Source organism: Phascolarctos cinereus, unplaced genomic scaffold (assembly GCF_003287225.1).
Source record: "Phascolarctos cinereus isolate Bilbo 61053 unplaced genomic scaffold, phaCin_HiC Scaffold_9;HRSCAF=440, whole genome shotgun sequence".
NCBI lineage: Eukaryota > Metazoa > Chordata > Mammalia > Diprotodontia > Phascolarctidae > Phascolarctos > Phascolarctos cinereus.
Window position 1 is genome coordinate 133033915 of NW_027556402.1, and position 13729 is coordinate 133047643.

Consider the following 13729-nt stretch of genomic DNA (forward strand, 5'->3'; position numbering starts at 1 on the left):
CCCATCTAAGTATGAAAAATTTAATCTTGTTGTTAAGGCTTTTATGATTTTTCATTAATGTTTCCATTTATATTTTCTTTGAGTCTTGTGTTTGAATGTCAAGTTTCCTATTTAGCCAAGGTCTTTTAATTAGGAATTCTTGAAAAGCCCTCTATTTCATTAAACATCCATTCCCCCACCCCCTGAATATTATACTCAGTTTTGCTGGGTAGGTTGTTCTTGGTTATAATTTTAGCTCCTTTGTCTTATAGATTTTAGAATATCACATCACAAGACCTTTGCTCCTTTATATTAGTAACTGCTAAATGTTGTGTGATCCTTACAGTGGCATGATGGTATTTGAATTATTTCTTTCTAACTACGTAGAGTATTTTTTCCTTGACATGAGAGAAGAACTGCTTAAAAATTAGAATTAGCCAAGTGGATGCCAATGACTCCATAGGACATTAAGAAAAAAAAAACAAAGTCAAAAGATTGAAAACAAAATATAAGAAAATGTGAATTATCTCATAGGGAAAATGATTGACTTAGAAAATTGATCAAGAAAAGACAATTTAAGAATTATCAGACTACCTGAAAACCAGGATCAAAGTAAAAACCTAGACAGCATATTTAAAGGAAAATTGTCCTGATATCTTAAAAACAATGGGCAAAATAAAAATTGAAAAATGAAACAAAACAAAACTCATCACCTCCTGAAAGAAACCCTAAAATGAAAACTCCCAGGGATATTATATTTGTTTTGTTGTTTTTAATGTCTCAAAGTCATTGCCTTTTACTTGATCAATTCTAATTTTTAAGTAGTTACTTTCTTCAGTATTTTGTGCATCTTTTCAAATTTAATTGCATTATTCTCATTTCTTTTCCCAATTTTTCATCTACCATACTGATTTGATTTTTTAAAGTCATTTTTGCTATTTTTTATCTATTTATTTAGCTCTCCTAAGAAGTCTTGTTGAGCTTGAATACAATCTGCATTTTTCTTTTAGGCTTTGCTTGTGGGTGTTTTCAAGTTATTGTCTTCTTGATTTGTCTCTTAAGCTGTCACTGCAGTAGCTTTTTTTTGTTAGGTTCCTTTTTAAAAAAATTCCTTCATTTTCCCAGATTACTTATTGACTTCAGATTTTACATCACAGTTGAGCGCTACTTACTTGTTAGGGTAGGGCTCTGTGTGTGTGTGTGTGTGTGTGTGTGTGTGTGTGTTTGTGTTAGGAGCTTCTGCTGCCTTTACACTTCAGTGTTTGTCTATAAGTTTTTAGTGCTTACAATGTGGCATGATCTGGGAAATGTCTGATCACCACATTTCTGGGTTCCATTCCTTATACAAGTAGGGTCTCTCCTCCAATATGACCACAATGACTCCTCTCCAAACTGAAACTGTGATTCAGAACTATGTGACAGGCCACAGAAATGCCAAATGGCACTAGATCCTGTGATCAGTGTTAATACATGGGAACCCATGGATCTCTTTCTGACCAGGTGTTCATGGGTCCTTGGTTACTTCTACTACTGCCTCCCCATAGTCCACGATGAGTGTGCTTCTGCTGAGCTTTGCAAGGATGCACTTATAGCCAGCCCCCACTCCAAAGTCTGCAGACCACTCTTTCTATCTTACTAAGCTGTCCTAGGCTGGAACAAATGATTCACTGTGGAATTTTCTTGCTCATAATTCAATTGTCATGCTTTTTAAAATTGTGGCAAAGAAAGTTTAGAGAGTTCTATTGAGAGAGCTCAGTAAAAACACTAACTTACTCCACCTTTCGATTTTGCTCTCTCTTCTTCGGGGCTATGAACTTTTGAGGTTGATAGGTTAGCAGAGTAAGCTACTCATGGTTCAGGAGTCCAGGATTTGAATCCATGCTACATCTTGTAGCCAGTTCAGCCTTGATACCCAGAGGGCTGACTTTCAGCAGTAGCTGAGACAAGAAGCTGTTTAGTGGTGATTCCACATTTAGACATAAACTTGCTAGGACCAATAGAAATGTGGAAACTGCATTTATTCTGAATCCATTTTCTTCAGAGAAAGCATTGGTAGGAAAGAGAATGCATGCTGAGGTGTTGGGGTGAATGTTTTACTTTAGTTTTTGTTATGTCTTCAAATTAAATATCTTTTTTATAAAAAACTAATTGATATTAGAAGTGAGATGTAACTGATTTTATAGTCATCGGAGGTTAAGATGGGGCAGGTAGGAACCTTTTTAAAACTTTGACCCATTGCTTCTAATTCTGTATGGTAGGACAAAATGGAAGAAGTCCAATCCTCAAATATTTAGACAGTTGCCATTCTTCTTTAAATCTTCTCTAAGTTAAACAACTCTAGTTACTTCAACTGGACCTCATTGGCAATTGTCAACTGGTAACCTTCAACTGCTCTTCATAGATATGCATTGGAGGCACTTTATCATTCTGGTTGACCATCTCTGCTCTTTAGCTTATCAATGTCTTTGGTTACCTGAGGTACCCAGAATAGAACATAATACTCTAGATATGATCTGACCAGGGCAGAGTTCAGAGGGAGTATTACCTCCCAATCTCTGGAAGATATGCCTCTTTTAAGGCAGCCCAATATTGCATTAGCTTCTCTGGCTGCCATAGCAAGCACTTGACACATATTGACCTTGTAGTTTACTCAAACTACCAGACCTTTTTTTAATACATATGATCAAGTCATGCCTCCACATTTTGTACTCATGAAATCAACATTTTAAACCCAAGTAGATGACATTGTTTATCTCTATTACATGGTATCTTTTTAGCTTTGGCCCAATGTCCTAGATCAGAGGTGGGCAAATTACAGGTTGCATTTTGTTTGTCACTTAATCTAAAAACAGTTTTTATGTTTTAAAATATATTTTACTCTACAGTAAAATGTGCACATAAATGCATACGTACATATACACACACACATATTCTCAGTTTACAGAAAAGTCCAAAAATAGGCAAGGAGCCAAATTTGGCCACCAACTGTGTGGCGCAATGGATAGAATTCCAGACTGGAGTTAGGAAGACTCATCTTTTTTAGCTCAAATTTGGCTTCAGATACTAACTAGTTTACTAAATGTGGGACTCTGAGCAAGTAATTTAACCCTGTTTGTCTCAGTTTCCTCATGAACTAGTAAAATGAACTAATGAAGTATATCAAACCACTCCAATATCTTTGCCAAGAAAATCCCAAATGAGGTCACTAAGAGTAATACATGACTGAAATGACTAAAGAACAAAATAGTTTGAGAACCCAGTTAGCCTGTCAAGAACTTATAAATTCTGATTCTGTCATCCAATATGTTAGTTACTTAATTCACTTTTGTGCCATCTGTAACATGATAAGCATGGCACTTATATCTAAGTAACTGATTAGATTATTAGCTAGTATGTAGATGAGGACAGATCCCTGGGCCCATCAAACTTGAAACTACTTTCAGAATTGAAATCAAGCCATTAATGACTCCTTCTTCAGTCCATTCATTGACTAGTTCAAATCTACCCTTACTTGCCACAAGAATAGCATTTGACATTTTATCTCATGATTTTTAAAAAACTTGTGGTAATAGCTAGGCAAACTGTATCTGTGGCAATTTCTTGACATTATGGATTTGTCAAAAAAAGGAAACAAATTTAGAAGAGAGTCTCTGATCTTATTAATGAAGCCATTGCTGACTCTTTGTGGCCCCTTTTTCTCTGTATCGTAGAGAGGAAGGTGCTTAATACAACACTGGTAATAGTAACAATAATAATATTTATATAGCATTTCCTATTAACAGAAAATTGTTAATATATGGACAGAAATTATAAATACCAAATGTAATGTTATCTGCCGCTCCCTGAATGATCCTAGCAATGTCAGAATGTCACTAGCATTCCCAGCAAGATACTGTCAATTAGGCTGAGCTGAGTCAGACCTTGAGTCCCATCCTGGGATCTTGCCTCATAAAGGAATCTGGCTTAAACTGGATCTAGGCCTCTGATGTCCTTGTCTCCTTCCATTGGGATTCATGGCATGAAGGGCAAAACCACCAGAATGCAGTGCTTCTCTTTGGATTGCTGAGAGTAGCTGGGGTCTCATGACCAGGCCTTGCTACCTTATGTTACCTCCTCCACCTATTTCCTCTCCTTCTCCTCCTAAAACTACAAAAACTTTTTCATGGGTTTCCTTGGTTAGGAAAATCTGCTGGACATCCCCCAGGGTGGCAGGTTTGCTACCCTGTTATCACCATTAAAGATGCTTTATTCCTCAGCTTATGGCTTTGATTTATTTCAGAACTTGACACTATGTACCAGGTACTGTACTATGTGCTGTAGTCCCTGTGCTGAAGTACTGTATGAATAGATGCAACATGATATAGTGGAAAGAGTATTGTAGATACTAGCAAACTAGGTGTATTTTCCATTAATTAATATAGGATTAACTATTTAATTGCTTAATTATCTTGTCTCAGTTTCACAATGTGTGAAAAAAAAGGATTTAGATTAGAAAAGGTATTCTTCACCTTTTGTGTATATCATTAACCCCTTTGGAAGCCTAGTGAAGTCTATGGATCCCTCAAAGAATGCTTTTAAATGCCTAAATAAGATATATAGGAATACATAAGAAATGAATTATATTGAAATACAGTTTTCAAAATATGTTTGCTGTATGTTTGAAAACATGTTCTTGGATCCCAATTGAAGAACCCCTAAAGTAGATGGTTTCCAAATTATTTTCAATCTTTCAGAATCTATCAATCTGCTAAATTCTGAGCCCACTCTCAGCTTGGCTCTCTAGGGCTGTCTGAGAGACTACAGGATTTGGCAAGTAACTTATTTGCCCTAAGCTTTTAATTAGGTGCTTTCTTAATCACTCTAATTAAAACCTTATATATTCCTTTGTCTTAAATTCTCCTCCCTCCGGAGAGGTGTAAGGTTTCTCTTTATAGCTTGAAAAGTACCCTCTCCACTCTGCTTTCACTGTGGCAGTCTCTGAAGAAAGAAGATGGTGATGTAAGACTGTCTCCCTGGGATAATTATTTTCTCAGTCTGGGAGAACTCATTAGCACATCCTGTTTTCTGCCCTGAGTCTCACCCTAGTTGACCAACCCAGTTTGATAAGTCAAGTCAATTAACTACTTTAACTAACTCACTTTTCTGGCTTTTTACTTTTATGTTGTTTTTAGCCTGGGAGTATTTTGAACAGAAGCCAACAGAAGGTTTTTTTATTTTAACAGTTTTACAAAGCAGTTTTTATCTCAACCCCCAGTTCCATCTCCATACACATGAATGAGGAAATGATTTTGTTTTGTTTACAAAGTAACCTCCAAATTTGGATTGGTGATTAAATCCTGTTGACATTGTGATAGGCCCTATGCAAACAGGACAACCTTTTAAAAAAATTTTTATTGATACTTTCTATTTTTAAAAAATAATTTTCTTATTTCCACCCTCCATTCCCAAATTAATCCTCTCTCCCTTGTAACAAAAATTGTTAATCAGAAACAGCTGATGTTTAATCTTACCCATGTCTGATAATGTTGGCAACATTCTGTCTTGGTACTTCCCCTATTCTCTGATGAAACGAGAGAGGCATGTTGCATAATATAACTTCTTGGACTGTTATTGGTTTTTCAGTTACTTAGAATTCAGTTTCCTTTAGTGATCTTTTCATTTTCATTACTATAGACATCACGTACATTGTTTTTGTTCTACTGATTTCACTCTGCATTACTTCATACAATCTTCCCATCTGACCCCTGATTTTCATATTTTCCCCTTTAAAATTATGAAAATTTTCATGTCGCCATATAATGAATTACACACTTTTTTGTTGTTGTTAAATGAACTTATTCTTTATTGCATAAGACAGAAGGAACCTTAAAATACCATATCCCAGACAAAAGTATTTTATTTAAGTGGCAAGTATTTGTAGCTAGGGAGAGAGGCTTTACTGTTAGTGAATTGGATGAAGACCTTCACAATTTCATAGCAGTGCAGTTAATCCTTGAGCTAAATCCAGGGATTTTTCTAGCTCTATTGTGTGAATTGAAATGTTTTCAGCTTTTGTAACCCAAGATCACCATTTGGTTTATGTTTTTGTATTGATGGAAAGAATCAGTATTTTGGTGTTGAATCAAAATGTTTTATCATTTGAAAGAAGTCTAAAATCATGGGGAGAGAAGATACATTAGGAATTCAATAAAGCAAATATACATGTATAATTTAGTACATGTTTTCTCCAATAAAGACTTACCAGGAGGCTTCATTTCAGTGCAGCAGTAAAACTTTGGGTTCCCAAAAACTCTGATTAAGCTCTTTTATATCCTTTGGACCTAGAAAGGCCTTGTAGGATAGACTGTGTGGCTGTCATCTGAGAACAAACAAACCTAGTGAAATTAATGGTGCTCTATCACCAAAATGTTGTTCAGCAGGCAATAATTTTTTTTGTAATTTTTATTTGTCTGTTTTTTCCTATAGCAATTCTTGAGCTGCAATGTGCAGCTGGAAAGGGGGGGGGGTTTGCTGATAAATTGGAGGTTTTGTTTTAAAGATAACAATATTATGTATTTAGCAGTTCATAAGTTCTTAGATTTTTGAGGTGTAATGGATATAGATATCATCTAACCCAATCCCCTCATTTTATAGATGGGGAATCTAAGAAGAGATCTGAAAGTGAATTGGTCCCAGGAGTAGTCAGCTGGGAAGTCAGGTTTGAAACTTAAGTCCTCCAACTCCAAATTCAGTGTTCTTTGCTATCACTAAATTAAATTCAGCAAATATTTAGCGCTTCTATTCGCTTCAGTTTGTTAGCTTATTAGCTTGTTGGTTTGGTCTTCCCTGTGCCAAGTTGGTTTTAATCAGGTGAGATGATTTCTGTCTCAGAGGAGCAAAAGGCTCCATGTAGAACAGCAATATACTGTCATCAGGATTAACTCCTGATGTTAACTCCTGACTCTGGCCTCCCACTGACGCAGAATTCATTTATTCACTCAAGTAACATTTTGACCATTTGCTCCATGTAAGGCACTGTGTAGCAAGGGTGAGGAACCTGCAGCCTGGAGGCCTCAGGTGGCCATCTAAGTTCTCAAATAAGGCCCTTTGAATCCAAACTTCACAGAACAAATCCCTTTAATAAAAGGATTTGTTCTGTAAAACTTGAACTCAATTAAAAGGTTGTACCCAAGGACCAGAAGGCCACATGCGGCCTCGAAACTGCAGGTTCCCCACCCCAGAACCTGAAAGAGTTTTCAGGCTTAGCTGCTAGTGATTTTGATTAGAGATTCACTGAGTGCATGACTAAGGGATATTAATGAATGGTATCATTTTGTACCTTAATTGATGGGCTTTGCTATAGGACTTTAGTTTGGTTATTTAGACATTACGTCAATATATTTATATGTTTATATCTATACAAAAACTTTTACTGAATTAAATAATTTGCATTTATAAATCAGTTTGACTTCTGTGTGCTAAATTTGGGCATACATGTACTCCTTGGGAATCCTGAATAATCAATTATTCTACTAGGTGCTGTGAAAGCATCTCATTCCTGCCTCAGACCTGGAAGGAGTGCACTTGAACAATGCCAGACATATGGTGAGATTGTCTAGATTTTAAAAGTTATTGCCACAAATAAGGCCTGGAAGGGTCGTGACTTATCAATCACACACTGAGTCTGTTACTTGCTTTTTAGTATGAAATTGTCTGAATAGCTTTGTGTAGCTTCTAATGTTTCCAAAATTGTAGCCAAGGAGAAACTTAGATCCTATGGCTGACTTATTTATTCTAAATGTACCAGAAATATGTATCCTTACTGAATTTTATATGCATATGCATTGTCTCTGTGTAAACTTGATTTAGACATTTTTATGTTGGGTTTTTTTTTCCCAGACAACAGGTTTATTCAGCCTCTTTTACTTTTTTTTCACGTGTATTATCAATGTAGTTGATGCCATTTATTTAAAATGTATTAATTACATAGCAGTCGTTGTTATATCTTTAAGGAAAAGGAAAGCAGACAATGTATGTTCAAAAAAATCAGATCATAATAAGCTATCTTTTGCATTTTGAAAGACATTATGAGCTTTTCACCTGCCACAGATGTCATCCATAAGTGCTTTGTTTTAAGCAAGGGTATGTCTGCAAAGGGAAAATTTGCACATTCATGAGATGTGCACAAGGTTCCTTGTGAAATGTTGAGACTGAGTGTCTCAGCTTCCAAAAAAGGCTGCAACCAGTTTACCATCCTTGTCGCATCAGGATCTGAAATAGCAATTGAAAATTAATTCTTTTCCATAGAACTATTACCATAGAAATTTCAGAGAATAAAAAAAGATTCTTAGCCTAAAAAGAGACTACATTAGGAATTATAATTTGGTCCGTCTTTCTAAGTTCATGTGTCTATGAATCTACACATTTGCCTGTGGGTATAGCTACACATACACACAAGTGCAAACATACACACATGATATCATACACTTTTCAGAGCCAACTAAAACTATCAAAATAGGACCAACCTCAGAGAAGAAGATGGTATTCCCCATTGTTCAGAATTCTAGAGACTAATGCACCTTATTGCACAGAACAGCCTCTAACTATATCTACAATTCTTAAAAGAATTACTTTCCCATGCTTAATTCTGTCTCTTAAAATTCCTAGCCCCCCTGAACATTACAATCATTTTTGGAAAGCAATTTGGATTTGTGTAATTAAATGACTAAAATGCCCATACTCTTTGATCTAGAGGCCCTACTGCTAGTCTTATACACGAATAACATTACTGAAAATAACAAAGTCCATATACACCAATATACACTATTTCTAGCAATCGTATACACCAATATATTTTTAACAATACTTTTTATTTTTATTTTTTATTATTTTTTTTTCAGGCAATTTGGGTTAAGTAAGTTGTCCAGGGTCACACAGCTAGTAAGTGTCAAGTGTTTGGTCTGAGGCTGGATTTGAAGTAGGTACTCCTGCCTTCTGGGCCGTTGCTCTATCCTCTGTGTCACCTAGCTGCTCCAACAACACTTTTTAGGAGTAGAAAAGTAGAAAACAAAATAGATGTCCATCAATTGGAGAGTGGCTAAAAATCTGAGATATGAATATAATACCATAAAATATGATGAATTTGAAGAATATAGAGAAACATGGTAAGATTTAGATGATTTAATGCAGAATAATCAAAGTGAATGTAACAAAACAAAACAGTATATCCTGGGACTATAGCAATGAAAATTGAAACAACCACAAAATAATTAAAAGTGAATATTGTAAAATTATAAATAACATATATGGTCCCAAAGGACAGATTTTTGAAGATACCATAACCTACTCATTTGCAGAGGTAGGGCATTCAGTGTGGGGTCACTGCAAATATTTTCTAATTTATTTTGATGTATTTGAAGAGGTCTAGGACTTTGGGGTGCTGCTGGAACCCCAAGATCATGGTACTGGGCCCTGTCTCAAAGAATTCAACTCAAATCTTCTTCAGCCAGAGGAAAAGTTGATTAGTGATAAAACACACAGGCCAGGTGATGCCTGTGAGGACAGGCAGGCATGACAAGGTCTCAGCCTGTTGGGCCTGAGATTCTTAGCCCTGAATGAAGGCTGGGGTAGATCTTATATACTTTGGGTGACCAGGGAAGGGTCTGGGAAAATGGTCTGGGAAAAAGGTCTGGGTGAGAATTCCCAGAGATTGGAATGTCTAAGAGATTGAATAGATAATGGAAATAGATAACAAAGGAACTGAAAGGTATCTGAATGAGATCAAAAAGGTGGGGCCGGAGCTTTCAAAGGGAGATGAGGGGCTGGGGTCTATAGAAAAAGGGAAGCCAGACTCTCTTTGGCATAAGGGGCAAAGACCTTGGCTTGGGCCACACCCCATCATATTGACCAGTTTAATGATTTTTCGTCTTCTTTTTTTTTCCTTTACAATATTATTTGTTATATGAGAAGTTTCTCTGTTAGGGGAAGAAGAGGGATACTGAGAGAAATTTTGGTGATGTAAAAAGTAAAAACATCAACAAAATGCATTTTAAAAAGGAATTCCTAATTCCATTTCTATCTTAAAACACAGACTTCTTCTTACATGAGGGTCTTTCTGATGTCCCAGTTGTTAATGATCTCTTCCAAACAACAACAATCCATGAACATTAAGTATTTCTCAAGTGTCAGGCAATATGTCAGATGCATAAGATACAAATACAAAGAATGATACAATTCTTGTTCATAGATTATATTCTAAAAAGGGAAGACAACAGATTATATATACAATATACATATATATGTATATATATATGTACACATACATACATATATATTTACAGAATAAATAAAAATAAATTAAACAAAAGGTAGTTTGATTGGAGGGCATGAACAGTTGGAAGGATAAGGAAACCTATCAGGTATGAGGTGGTATTATGTATACTCTCCATTAGCTTATCTGTGCACATGCTAAATCCTGTCATTTAAATTCATGTTCCATGAGAATAAGGATGGTTTTGTTTTTTGTCTTTTGTGGGAGGTTTTGTTTGTTTGTTTGGTAATTTCAATGCCTGCAAGGGCAGACTCTTAATAAAAGGTTGAATAATTGGATTGGATTTTACAAAAACTTACATACCTCTTTCCTCACTGCACTTAGTAGAATAGAAGGAGGGAGCATATCAAAGGGCAGTTTTAGTAAGGTCAATAGAGTTCTCAAACATTGTATTTTAGAGCAAGGAACAAACACTACACTGCAAACCAGGACATTTGGGCTCTCACAGTGCTTATGTTATTCCCAGGCAGTAGGGCCCTGGGCAAATCATTTATATTCTTTGGATCTCAAAAACTATCTGTACATTCCTTTTCATTTCTATGAATCCATGGCCTTTGAATCCAAAGACTAAGTTTAGAAGTTAAAACAAATTCATGGGGACCCAATACATGCCTCCATGGATGTGAGAACAGCTACTGCTCTATCTTGCATTCCTCTCTCTATCCAACTGTTTGTTATGGGTTGATTTTCCAAACTCCTTAATATGGAGACAAAGCTCCCTTTTCTCTTGAAGTTATTTGTCGTCATTCAATCATTTCAGTCATGGCAGACTCTTCATGACTCCATTTGTAATTTTATTGGCAAAGATACTGGAGTGGTTTGCCATTTCGTTCTCTACATCATTTTACAGATGAGGAAACTGAGGCAAACAAGATTAAATGACTTGCCCAGGATCACACAGGTAGTAAGTGTCTGAGGCCAGATTGAACTCAAAGATAAGCCTTCCTGACTAGAGGCCTAACACTATTCCCACTGTGTCTCCTAGGTGCCCCTTGAGGGCATTATGAATTATAATGAGTGGTTGGGGTGGGGGGGAATAAGATTAAATGTGTTGCATGTAGAAGTTGATTTTTTTTTAAATGTAGTGAACCTGGAAGAGAATTAGAAGCTTCACAGAAGTATAACAAAAAATGACAGGTTCATTAGACTTTGGAGGCAAGCCAAAGAAGTGGTAGCACACCATGCCAGGGTTCAGCAGTGCCTCCATGCCAAAGTGCTACATCTCGGTTGTTGGTAAGTTCACAAACTAATTAGGATCATGCTGGATGATCTGTTATTAACTTACTTGAATAATTTTGTGTTCAGTATTTAGGCAAATAGGAATGAGATAACACTGGCAATACATGAAAATATTTTAGTAATGAAGCCAATATTAACTCACACAGGAAATGTGTTTATCTTTCCCTTAAAATAAATTAAAACAAGCAGAGGAAGCAGATATAAGGTGGGGGAAAGAAAAGGTAGTACAACCTAACTAAAAGGAAGCAGCACATCAAAGAAGCTTAAAAGGCCACAATTCCCTCTGATGGTCAGTGCAGGATAATAGTATGCTATATATGTATTTGGGAACAACTATACCTGTTCTCATTCTGACCTCATTCTGCCAATACCAATCAATAACTGTTTTTGGAACTTGTGATTGCAGAGAGTTGATGTAAAGCAACGCAGTAACCCATCCACCATTACACAGGCAGCATGTATCAGAGGCCATACTTTAACCCGGTTCTACCTGGTTTTATGACTGGATGTCTATGCATGAGAACACACTGTATCATCAATATCAATATTATCACAATAGCAAAACTGATGTTTGTATCATTTTAGAGTATGAAATTGCTTTTGATAGATTACCTCACAACAACTTGGCCAAGTTGTTACTGCTTTGAGACTTAGATAGGTAAGTGACTTGGCCATTGTCACACAGTTAAGTATCAGAGACTGGATTTGAACATGTCTTACTGATTCCAAACTCCAGTATTCTAACTCTTGCACTCATCCTTGTAATTTGGAGATCACAAGTTTTTTTTTCTTTTTTTTTTTCCCTCTTAATGGGTTGAGTAATGTGAATCTTAGCAGGGACTGTTTTTCAAAACAATCAATGATTAGCAATTTTCCACTAAAGGTAACACTATTGTAGTTACACTCAGCTTTAAGGTTTTATAACTCCAGTAAAACTAGAATCACAGAGCCATTGGATTTGTTTTTTTAATTGGGGATATAGTGAAGGGGGTGTGTGAGAAGATGAGTTTCCCAGGTATAGTACTTTTTTTCCCTCTTGTAATTGGATCAATCAGCATAAACAATTATAAAGATGATTTTAAAATAGTGACTTGTCCAAGGACTCACAAATAATTTACCTTTTCTAGGAGTGAAATTCCTTCTCTGTCATTGAATGGGTTGGACTAGATGATCTCATCTCTAAGACCTTTTCAGTCTCTAATATTCTTAGTTTCTGGTTGGCACCAAATCCCCACTGCAGCCTAGTCTTATGTGGCTTCTTAGAGCCAAATGATCCTTTAGCATATAACATACATGTTACCTCAAAATGGTAGATGTGCTTTTTTGCCATTTTTATTTTTTTTCGCTATCCCAGGGTTCACTGAAGTTTCATTGTTATATTCCATCACTACAAGCTTTTTCTTTAGGGAAAAAAAGCTCACTTTAAAACAACTAGAAAGTCACAGATGAAATCATAAAAGAAAGTCATTCACCTAACTTGATACAGATTCTTTTCTTTTCACTGTCAGGAAACTGCATCTTTGATACAGAAACCTTAGGAGGATGTGCATTCCAGGGATAGGTACTGTTTTGCTCTTCCATATTTTACTGGAAAAGAGAATAGATCGCAGTCACAAATTAGAGAAGTACCTTCAGCCAATCAAAGACAAATAGTACCAATTTGGAATACAGACTTTGGCTTCATGTGTCCACATGTGAGAGTGCTATTATTAGTAATGCAATTATAGGGCTATTATGAAGAAGAACAGAATGAAGTAACATTCAGCAGGTGCGAGGCAATATGGGCATGAGACAAGCATGAGGGTACCACCTGGGCCTACCTCAGGCCAGCCAAGTTAATCTTTTATCTTATATGGGAAAATGACTGAGACTTTGAGGGAGAGGGAAAACAGAGATATGAATTATTTTCTACTAAAAATGAATAGCCATGATACATCTTTAAAAAATACAATGTTTTACAAATAGTAAAGATGAAACATCTTTTAAACATAAAATAAGTACAAGAGACCATTTCTCTGTACAAGTCTCAACTATAGTTGGACTTTCTTGTGAACAATTAAATGGAATGAAAAAGTTATTTTTTATTGTTATACTATTATAAAGAGATAAATTTTTTGCCCCTTTTGTTGATCTATCTATCATTAATACTTTCTACTGCTTTCAGTGATATCACTGAACATTTTACAGTGAGGCTGTTTCTTC